This window comes from Loxodonta africana, chromosome 13, assembly GCF_030014295.1.
Source record: "Loxodonta africana isolate mLoxAfr1 chromosome 13, mLoxAfr1.hap2, whole genome shotgun sequence".
NCBI classification, from domain to species: Eukaryota; Metazoa; Chordata; class Mammalia; order Proboscidea; family Elephantidae; genus Loxodonta; species Loxodonta africana.
Window position 1 is genome coordinate 37,570,357 of NC_087354.1, and position 11,492 is coordinate 37,581,848.

The following is an 11,492-nucleotide window of genomic DNA, read 5'->3' on the forward strand; positions in this document are numbered from 1 at the left end:
TGAAGAAAAAATTCAAGCCTTGTGTTGCAATATTCAAGGATTCTATGGGCAAAATATGGAACGACACAGGAAGCATCAAAAGAAGATGGAAAGAATACACAAAGTCACTATACCAAAAAGAATTGGTCAACATTCAACCATTTCAGGAGGTGGATTGTATGATCAAGAACCAATGGTACTGAAGGAAGAAGTCCAAGCTGCACTGAAGGCACTGGTGAAAAGCAAGGCTCCAGGAACTGTCGGAATACCAACTGAGATGTTTCAACAAACAGATGCAATGCTAGAAGTGCTCGCTTGTCTATGCCAAGAAATTTGGGAGATAGCTACCTGGCAACCGACTAGACAAGATCCACACTTGTGCCCATTCCAAAGAAAGGTGGTCCAATGGAATGCAGAAATTACTGAACAATATCATTAATATCACACGCAAGTAAAATTTTAGTAAAGATCGTTCAAAATCGGTTGCAGCAGTACATTAACAGAGAACTGCTAGAAATTCAAGCCAGATTCAGAAAACAACATGGAACCAGGTATAACATTGCTGATGTCAGATGGATCTTGGCTGAAAGCAGAGACTGGACATCATGCTTGGTAAAGTAGGGGGTCAGCGGAAAAGAGGAAGACCCTCAACGAGATACATTGGCACAGTGGTCCAACAACGGGCTCAAGCACAACTATCATGAGGATGGCGCAGGACCAGGCAGTGTTTTGTTCTGTTGTACATAAGGTCACTTTGAGTCGGAACCAGCTTGCCAGCACCTAACAACAACAACAATCTTTACAGGAACAGACTGCCACATCTTTTTTCTACAGAGTGGCTGGTGGGTTTGAACCACCAACCTTTTGGTTAGCAGCCAAGCACTTAACCACTGTCCCACCAGGGCTCCTTCTGGTTGGATGAAGGGATCTAGAAAAGTTGTTTATACCAGCAAAGCAATAACAGGGCAAGTCCTTGGAGGGAAGATGCTAGAAGGCAGTCAGAATATGCTAATAGGAGGGAGGAGACCCAGCAGAAATAGATCCTGGAAGAAGAGGGAGAAGATGTGTTCTTTAATTTGTTTTGTATTGTGAAGTTTGAACATATTGACTAAACATTTATTAGTTTTGATTCAATGCATTTTTAAAGAATGTGTAGGATTTAGGTAGCAGGAGCCCCAGGCAGGGGAAATCACAGGAGCAAAGGCATGGAAGGCAGATGTAGTATGTTTATGGGGAAGCAGGATGGGACACCCAGTTTCTTGTCTTGCCCCTGCCACTGACTTACCTCTTGTCTGTGGCATGCCATTTCCAGGCCTGAGTCTCAGTTTCCACATCTTTATAATGGGAACAAATGGGGAGAATAATACTTAACCTTGTAGGACTACACAATGGTTAGCACATTTGGCTGCTAACCAAAAGGTTGGAGGTTCGAGGCCACCCAGAGGTGCCTTGGAAGAAAGCCCTGGCAATCTACTTCCAAAAAATCAGCCATTGAAACACTATGGAGCACGGTGGTACTCTGACAAACATGGGGTCACCATGACTCAGAATCGAGTTGACGACTACTGGTAAAGTAAAAGGACAGCTGTAAAGATGTAAGGAAGTCATATATATGTGTGCTTGGCACGTGGTTGTTGTTGTTAGCAGCTGCTGTGTTGACCCCCAACTCATGAAGACCCCTTGCACAATGGAACAAAACACTGCCCAGGCCTGCACCATCCTCCCCATGATCAGTTGTGGATTTATATAGGGTTTTCATTGGCTGATTTTCAAAAGTAGATCACCAGCCTTCCTTCCTAGTCTGTCTTAGTCTGGAACCTGCACTGAATTCATTAGAGATCTGCTGTGGGCCTCTGTCTTTCCAGCTGCAAACTGGAATGAGGGGATAGAAGACTAAGTAAGGGGCCGCCCCAGGGACGTCAACCATCGAAGCTGCTAGGTGTGCCAGGCCCAGCTGGGTCCCAAGGCAGCTGTCTGGCCTCCAAGAAGCCATAGGGCAAGAATTCCCAAAGCATGGCCCTCAGCTGCCTGATCTTCCCATGCAACCATGTAGACTAATTTATACATGGGACTCAGGACTACTCACTAGTGAGGCTGGGTAACCTATAGAGGAATTAATTTGTGTCTTGTTCTTGCTGCAAAAACTGAGAGGCCCACAAGGGAGCTTCTCTGATCTGAGGAGTGGTTTCCCTCTTCTCTGGGGTTGTCGGGAGCTTACAGGTTGGCAGCATTTTTAAGACCTTCTTAGGCTCAAGGCCCTCTTATCTTTGGAGTCTCCATCTCACTACATATAAAACTTTTTTTTTTTAATCACACAGCCACATTATATATTAAACGTATATACTTTTTGCTTTAAAATTTTTTGAAAGGATTATTTTTATGATGTTGCTTTTTAAAATTATTTGCCTTTGAGGAATCATTTAATTTATAGTTGGTTATGGATCGCCCTGACTGGGACCACACTCATAGGCCATAGACAGAGTAGGAAAGAAATGTAGAACAAAATTCAAACTCATTTTGGCCCTTAGACATCTTTCCAACTTGGAACTGACGTCATTCCCCAAACTAAAAAAAGCCCATTGCCATCAAGTCAGTTCCGACTCACAATGACCCTATAGGGCAGGGTAGAACTGACCCATAGGGATTCCAAGGAGCAGCTGATGGATTCCAACTCCTAACTTTTTGGTTAGCAGCCAAGCTCTTAACCACTGCACCATCAGGGCTCCGAAGTCATTCCTGGAGATCACATTACAGTCGTATAACAGACAGGCCTGTAAAATGAACAATAACACCATTGAGGAATGTACACCTCAGAACAATTAACTGTATGAGACCTAAAGAGCAGCATTTGCCCAAAAGCAAGGTTCAGAAGGACATTAGGGGCAGGAAAGCTGGGCGAATGGACATGGGGAACCCAGGAAAAAAGGGAGGAGAGCAATGACCCATTCAGGGGTTTACAACCAATGTCACGAAACAAGCTGTGTATAAATTGTTGAATGGGAAACTAATTTGCTCTATAAAATTTCACCTAAACAACCATAAAATATTCAAAAAAAAAATTTACAGTTGGTAATGATTTTTTTAATGATTTCTTGGCAGACTCCCTGCATACTCAGGGATTCTCATGAAGGTAATCTGACCTCCAAACCATTTCCAGATGTGATTAAGCTTTTATGAATACTCAGTGAAGCTGACACAATATTATAATTATGTAGACACTTACTTATTGTGGTGAAATGAGTTCTTTCATGTGGTCTTTTGCCTTGATTCTTTGGAAAAACAACTTGAGAGATGTTCCCCCTAAACCCTGCGGAGTTACCTTTGCCCTAGTTTTCTGTCACAGAGGGTTTGTTACTTCTGTCCAGGTTGATTGACATTTCCTGCATAACCTAAAAATAACTTGAGGTTTGACACTTTTTATTTGGCCCTGGGCCACAACCCAGCCTGTGACTGGTCTATTTTACACACTTTGCCAGGATTGGTCAATAGGCTTATGCAAATGAAGTGACTATAGCCTACTATGCAAATAAAGTATCTGTGGCCTACTGAGAGGGGATTGGTCAGTTTGTGGCCCTGGTAAGAGGGCCATACCTTGAAACCGATGAGGACTTTGCTTATACATGTAGTCAACCCCGCAACCCCACAGAGATAGGCAGACAGAAGCAGAAAAAAGAAGTAGAGAGAGAGGAGGCAAGGAACCTCCTAAAAGAGCTGTAACACAGGTCAAGGGCTGTAACACTGAAGATGAGAGGCCTGGAAGAGGCCTTGTGGCAGAGTCAGTGGTGACGGTAGGGAGGCCAAAGACAGAAAGGCCTGTCCTTAGGGAACCAAGAGGACGCCTGTCCTGAGGTGGCTGAGAGGAAGCCTGTGCTCAGGGGGCTGAAAGGAGGCCTGTCCTCAGGCAGCTGAGAGAAAGCCTGCACGGCCGAGAGAAGGGACTGGCACAGCTAAAAGAAGGGCCTGCTTGTTTACACGGCCGGCAGAGAGGAGCTAAGAGCTTTCCTCCACTGCAGAAGGGAGGGATGTGCTCTCCTCTTTGGTGAAGCCTTCCAAACTTTGCCTACATTCTTCCTGATCCTGGTCCCGAGTTGTAGCCTGTTGATCCTGACACTGAGTTGTATGTACCCTGTTACTTCCTTAATAAACCACTTAACTGTAAGTATGGTCTGTGAGTTCTGTATGGCCATTGAAATGGATTATCCAGCCCAGAAGAGAAATAGAAAGTACTATAGAGAGTGCTGGTGTCAGAATTGATAAAAAGGTTGGAGAGTGGAGCTGTGTCTGACCTCCACCTCATAGGGATCAGCCTTGGGCTCTTGGCAATTCTTATTATCCCCCCTGAAATTAGACAGGTTCTGATGCTACTACTACTACCATTTCACACTTACACAATTATTGTGTTTTCACAGTTTTGTTTTTTTGGATTTTGGAGCCAATATATTTTTTTAAATTTTATTATATGCACTTGAAAAGTTCCCCTAATGTGATTTTCGTCCTGTGAATGAAACAGAACAGCCTGTGTTGGGTGGGAGGATGGCTGTGAGGGGCATCTCTGGATACCACCCTCCCCGCACCCCGCCCCTCCCAGCAGACATACCCAACAGGGCTAGACCAGCTTGCTCAGTGGCCTCAAGGGGCCAAAAGAGTCATAATAAAATCGGTGACCTCTCTGAACTACTGTCACTTCCCTCTCCCAGTTTTTCTTGCATGCTAGGAACCCCAAAAGGAGCCCTGGTAGTGCAGTGGTTAAAGCATTGCTAACCGAAAGGTCAATAGTTCGAACCCACTAGCTGCTCTGCAGGAGAAAAATGTGGCAGTCTGCTTCCATAAAGATTTACAGCCTTGAAAACCCTATGGGTTCTACTCTGTCCTATTGGGTCATGATGAGTTAGAATCTGACTTGTCAGCAATGGGTTTGATTTTTTTTTTTTTTTTTATGGAGAAACCCCAAAATAACTGAGCTTGAAATTATTATCTATGCATCCATCCTTTCAATATTTACTTAGAATAAATTCGTACAACCTCTACTAATAGACCACATGAACCACAGCCTCCACCAGCTTGAGCCCAGAAAAACTAGATAGTGCCTGGCTACCATTACCAACCACTCTAACAGACATAGAGGGTCCTGGACAGAGTGGGAGAAAAATGTAGAACAAAATTCAAATTCACACCAAAAAAGACCAGACTTACTGGTCTGACAGAGATTAGAGGAACCCCCAAGATTATGGCCCTCAGACAACCCTGCTAATTCAGAACTGAAACCACTCCCAAGGTCCACCTTTCAGCCAAAGATTAGACAGGGCTATAAAGCAAACAACAACACATGTGAGGAACACACTTCTTAGTTCAATCAAGTATACGACACCAAATGGGCAACATCTGCCTAAAAGCACCGACTGGAAGGCAGAAAAGGGCAGGAAAACTGGATGAATGGACACAGAGAACCTGGGGTGGAAAGAGAAAGGGGAGGAGTGTTGACACAATGTAGGGATTGCAATCAAAGTCACAAAACAATTTGTCTATAAATTTTTTAATAAAAAACTAATTCGCGCTGTAAACTTTCACCTAAAAAAAACAAAGCACATAAAAAATAAAAAAAAACAAAGCACAATAAAATTTAAAATAATAATAATAAAAAAATTCATAAACCCCTAAAGAAGGCAATTATCTGTCAAAATTACAAATGCAAATACCTTTTTTTATATATACAATTTTTATTTATTTTTTTATTGTGCTTTAAGTGAAAGTTTACAAATCAAGTCAGTCTCTCACACAAAAACTTATATACACCTTGCTGCATACTCCCAATCACTCTCCCCCTAATGAGACAGTCCGCTCTCTCCCTCCACACTCTTTTCATGTCCATTTTGCCAGCTTCTAACCCCCTCTACCCTCTTATCTCCCCCCCAGACAGGAGATGCCAACATAGTCACAAGTGTCCACCTGATCGAAGAAGCTCACTCCTCACCAGCATCCCTCTCCAACCCATTGTCCAGTCCAGTCCAATTCATGTCTGAAGAGTTGGCTTCGGGAATGGTTCCTGTCCTGGGCCAACAGAGGGTCTGGGGCCCATGACCACCAAGGTCCATCTAGTCTCAGTCAGACCACTAAGTCTGGTCTTTTTATGAGAATTTGGGGTGTGCATCCCACTGCTCTCCTGCTCCCTCAGGGGTTCTCTGTTGTGTCCGCTGTCAGGGCAGTCATCAGTTGTAGCCAAGCACCATCTAGTTCTTCTGGTCTGAGGATGGTGTAGTCTCTGGTTCACGTGACCCTTTCTGTCTCTTGGGCTTGTAATTGCCTTGTTGCAAATACCTTTTGATCAAGCAATTCCACTTCTGGGAATGCGTCCCATAGATGTACACTCACTCCTGTGCTTAATAAAATCTGTACAAGTCTAGCTATTGCTGTATTGCTGGAAATAAGAAAAGGATTGGAAATAACTCAAATGATTATCAATAGGGGACTGGGGTAAGAAAATTATGGTACATCCACACAGTGGAATGCTATGCTGTTATTCAAAAAAAATAAAAGGAATGAAACCCCTCTTATGTAAGTAGCTCCAAGATATCTTGCTAATTTTTTAAAAGACAAAGTGCAGAACACTGTATAGTCTACCTTTTGTGTAAGAAAGGGAGGAAAATAAGAATATACATATTTACTTGGATATGCATTAAAAAACCCGGGAAGAACATTCAAGAAACTAAATGGTTATCTGTAAGAGTGGGATTGGGCCAGCAACTGGGCGGATGGGGTTAGTACTCGGAGGGAGAATACTTTTACTGATACTTGTTATATTTCTTAATTCTTAAAAACCATGTGGTAATCTTGTGGGACAATTCAGTCAATTGACATAACGTAGCTCATAAAGACAATGTTCTACATCCTAGTTTGGTGAGTAGTGTTTAGGGTCTTAAAAGCTTGCAAGCAGCCATCTAAGATACAGCTATTGGTCTCTACTTATCTGGAACAAAAGAAAATGAAGGAAACCAAAGACTCAAAGAAGAAACTAGTCCACAGGAGTAATAGCCCACATGAACCATGGTCTCATCTAGCCCGAGCCCAGAAGAACTAGATGGTGCCTGGCCACCACTGACTGTTCTGACCAAGTACACAATAGAAGATTTCGGATAGAAAGGCAGAACAAATATAGAACAGCACTCAAATGCCTAAAAAAGGCCAGACTTACTGAACTGATACAGACTAGAGGAATCCCCGAGACTATCGCCATAAGATACCCTTTGAACTTGGAACTGAATTCACTCCCAGTGGTCACCACTCAGTCAAATAATAGATTGGCTTATAAAATAAACAATATCACCCAGGATTACCGTGCTCCCTTAAATAATCAACCATATCAGACCAGTCAACATTTACCCTAAAACAAAGATGAGAAGCTAAGGAGGATGTCTTTGTCATTTAGTGTTGCTCTAACAGAAATACCGCAAATGGATGGCTTTAACAAAGAGAAGTTTATTCTCTCATAGTCTAGTAGGCTTGAAGTCCAAATTCAGGGCATCAGCTTCAGAGGCAGGCTTTCTCTGTCACCTCTGGAGGAAGGTCTTTGTCATCGATCTTCCCCGAACTAGGAGCTTCTTTGCACAAAAACCCCAGGTCCAAAGGATACACTCTGCTCCTGGCACTGCTTTCTTGGTGGTATGAGGTCCTCCTGTCTCTCTGCTAACTTCTCTCTTTTATATCTCAAAAGCGATTGGCTCAAGACACTATCCAATCTTGTAGATCGAGTCCTGCCTCATTAACATAACTGCCTCCTATCCCACCTCATTAACATCATAACCCATTGCTGTGGAGTCAATTCTGACTCATAACAACCCTGTAGGATGGAGTAGAACTGCCCCATATGGTTTCCAAGGAATGCCGGGTGGATTCGAACTGCCAACCTTTTGGTTAGAAGCTGTAGCTCTTAACCACTACACCACCGGGGTTTCCCATTAACATCATAGAGGTAGGATTTACAATGCACAGGAAAATCGCATCAGATGACAAAATGGTGGGCAGTCACAGATTATCGGGAATCATGGCCTAACCAAATTGATACACATATTTTTGGGGGACATAATTCAATCTGTGACACAGGGGCAGAGAAGCTAGATTAATGGAAACAACAAACAGAATGGAAATAATAACAATGTTGACATATTGTGAAAAATGTAGCCAATGTTATGGAACAATTTGTACAAAAATTGTTGAATTTGCTGTGTAAACTTTCACCTCAGATACAACTAAAAAAAAAAAGTGGCTGTATCATATATTTGAATAATAATTTAAAATATACTTATGGAGTGTCTACGTGTGCCAAGCACTGTTCTAGGCACAGAATCCAGTGGAGAACGAGGCAGACAATTTGACTGAAAAAAAAAAAAGCAAAAGAAATAGGATCGTTCGTTCTCCACTCTCTAGTATTGTGAAAGAAATTCATACCTCCTAAAGGCATGGCTGAATCGACTCAGCAGCAACAGGTTTGGTATTTTTTGGTAAAGGAACAGCTAAGGGGTGTGAAGAGGAGCCCTGGTGGCACAGTGGTTCAGAGCTTGGCTGCTAACCGAAAGGTCGGCAGTTCAAATCCACTAGCCACTCCTTGGGAACACTATGGGGCAGTTCTGCCCTGTCCTATAGGGTCGGTATGAGCTGGAATCAACTAGACAACAATGATTTTTTTTTTCTTTTTGGCTTAAGGGATATAAAATGTGGTGTTCATAAACTAAAGCGAGCACATGACTAGAATTTACTGAGAAGTGCATTTTGGCTTTGGATCCAGGGGCTGGCAGGCAGCAGCACTTGGCCACATACGAGGTTCTCTCCCACTGTACATACTCAAGAAAGGAGGGGTGGAAGGGTTAGTACTGGGGTTTTGGACACACTAAGTGAGCCTCAGTCAACATGGTTAGAGAGCCACTATCTCTGAGAATCTTCTGGAAACCTCAGTTCTGCTTCCTGAAAAGACAAGGCAGGCTGAATACCCTCCAGTAAAAAACACCAGTTGCCATCCAGTCAACTGTGACTCATGGAGGCCTCATACGTGTCAGAGTAAAACTATCCTCCTCCATAGGGTTTTCAATGGCTAATTTTTCAGAAGTAGATCCCCAGGCCTTTCTTCCTAGGAATCGCTTGGGACTCGAACCTCCAACCTTTCAGTTAGCAGCCAAGCATTTGCATCACCCAGGGACTCCTGAATACCCTCAGGAGAGAGTATTTTATTGCACAATCCGTTACCATCTTTTGGTCCTTCAGAAAGAGCTGGACCTTGAGGAAGGAGAACCCTGGACAAGGAAGTTTTAATAGGGGCAGGGACTTAAAATCCTGGGAACTTCGTAGACTGGTGATGACCTGCAGCAGGTGGCACAAGTAATGATAGCCAGCTAACACTTATGTTATGAGTGCTGTGCCTCCCAGCCACTGCACTATATGGATCAGCTTATTGAATGGAACCCTGCCAGGCAGGTACTTTTTCTCCCCTCCATTTTTACAGAGGAAGAAACTGAGAGACAGAGAAGTTAACGACCTTGCTCAAATCACAAAACCAGCAAAGGGGGGAGTTGGGATTTGAAGGCTAGAGTCTCCTAACCCCTCTGTCTACACCTCTGGGCAGTGGAGAAGGAGGGCAGGGATCCTCCAGTGTCCTCTCTATGGCCCAGAGCCCGGCACACAGTTGTTATTGGGTGCCGTCACATTGGTGCCTGATTCATGGCGACTCCATGCACAATGGAACAAAATGCTGTCTGGTCCTACGTCATCCCTATGATAGGTTATGAATCAGACCATTGTGATCCACAGGGTTTTCACTGGCTCATTTTCATAAGTAGATCATCAGGCCTTTCTTTCTAGTCCATCTTAGTCTGGAAGCTTCGCCAAAACCTGTTGAGCATCATGGCAACTTCCATCCCTCCACTGACAGACAGGTGGTAGCTATACATGAGGTGCACTAGCCAGGAATTGAACCCAGTCTCTCGCATGGAAGGTGAGAATCCTACCACCAAACCACCAGTCGGTGGCCACAGATGATGAATGTGGAGCTGGGTCAGAGACAACTTTTCCTTGCTCCCCGCCTCCCCACCCCCGCTTCCTTCATGGAGCCCACCTAATCCCCCCAAACTCAGGCCTTGCCCCTTTTCAGCCCTGCATTTCCTCTGAATATAAATATAGACACCCCCTTATTTGCCTGACTTTGGAGTCTTCGCCCCTGGCCTGCAGCTGTTCTGGGTTCTGCCTCCTCTTGTACACAAAGCCTTTATCTTCTTATGCAAATGACCAGGTTTGGCCCATAAAAATACCTGGCCTAAAAGGGAGGTGGAGAGAGGGTGCCTCATGGAAAATTATAGAAACATATCTCTTTGTATTTGAATACTTCCAGGACCTCATTTTGGCAGTAAATCAACTCTGGGTCAGTCCTCAGCATCCTTAGCTTTTCTGTACCTTGGACCTCCTTGGTATCTGGTGAAGCCTACAGATTCCACCTCAGAATAGTGTTTTTAAATACACAAAGAAAACATACAAAATTTCAAAAGAAACCAATCGTATTTAAAGAAGGCGTCTTAGTCATCTAGTACTGCTACAAGAGAAATACCACAAGTGGATGGCTTTGACAAAGAGAAATTTATTCCTTCACAGTCTAGGAGGCTGAAGTCCGAATTCAGTGTGCCAGCTCCTGGGAAAGGCTTTGTTTCTCTGTTGGCTCTGGGAGAAGGTCCTTGTCATCAATCTTCCCCTGGTAGAGGAGCTTCTCAGTGCAGGGACCCCAGGTCCAAAGGATGCACTCTTCTCCTGGCATTACATTCTTGTTGGTATGAGGTCCCGATGTCTCTCTGCTTGTTTCTTTCATATTTCAAAAAAGATTGACTTAAGACACAACCTAATCTTGTAGATTCAGTCCTGCCTTATTAACATAACTGCCTCTAATCCTGCCTTATTAACATCATAGAGGTAGAATTTACAACACATAGGAAAATCACATCAGATGACAAAACTGTGGACAAACACACAATACTGGGAATCATGGACTAGCCAAGTGGACACATATTTTGACAACCCCCAAGGAAACTCCCCTTTTAACTGATTGGCTGCTCATATCAGATCACAAAATGGAGGGTGATTATATAATACCTGCCAAACTACTGAGAATCCTGGCCTAGCCAAGTTGGCACATGATTTTAACCGTCACTTCATTCCCACGTAAGGTAAGTATTGTTACCCCTATTATACAGATGTGGAAAGTTAGGCTCGGAGATGGGAAATGAGTTGCCTGTGGTCAAAGGTTTGCCTGGTGCCCTTGCCTTTCCTCTAAACCACATCTCATCCCTGCCCCACACAGGCATTTTTATGTTGATTTGAGATGACTCATGATGAAGTTATAATATAACAGTAATGATGGTAATAGTTACCAACAGTATTTGAGTTTTTATATCATCATCATCAAAGTAATGGCTAATACTAATTGCTTATGTTAGTCCAAACACTGCTCTAAGGATTTAACTCATTTAATCATCCTAGTAATC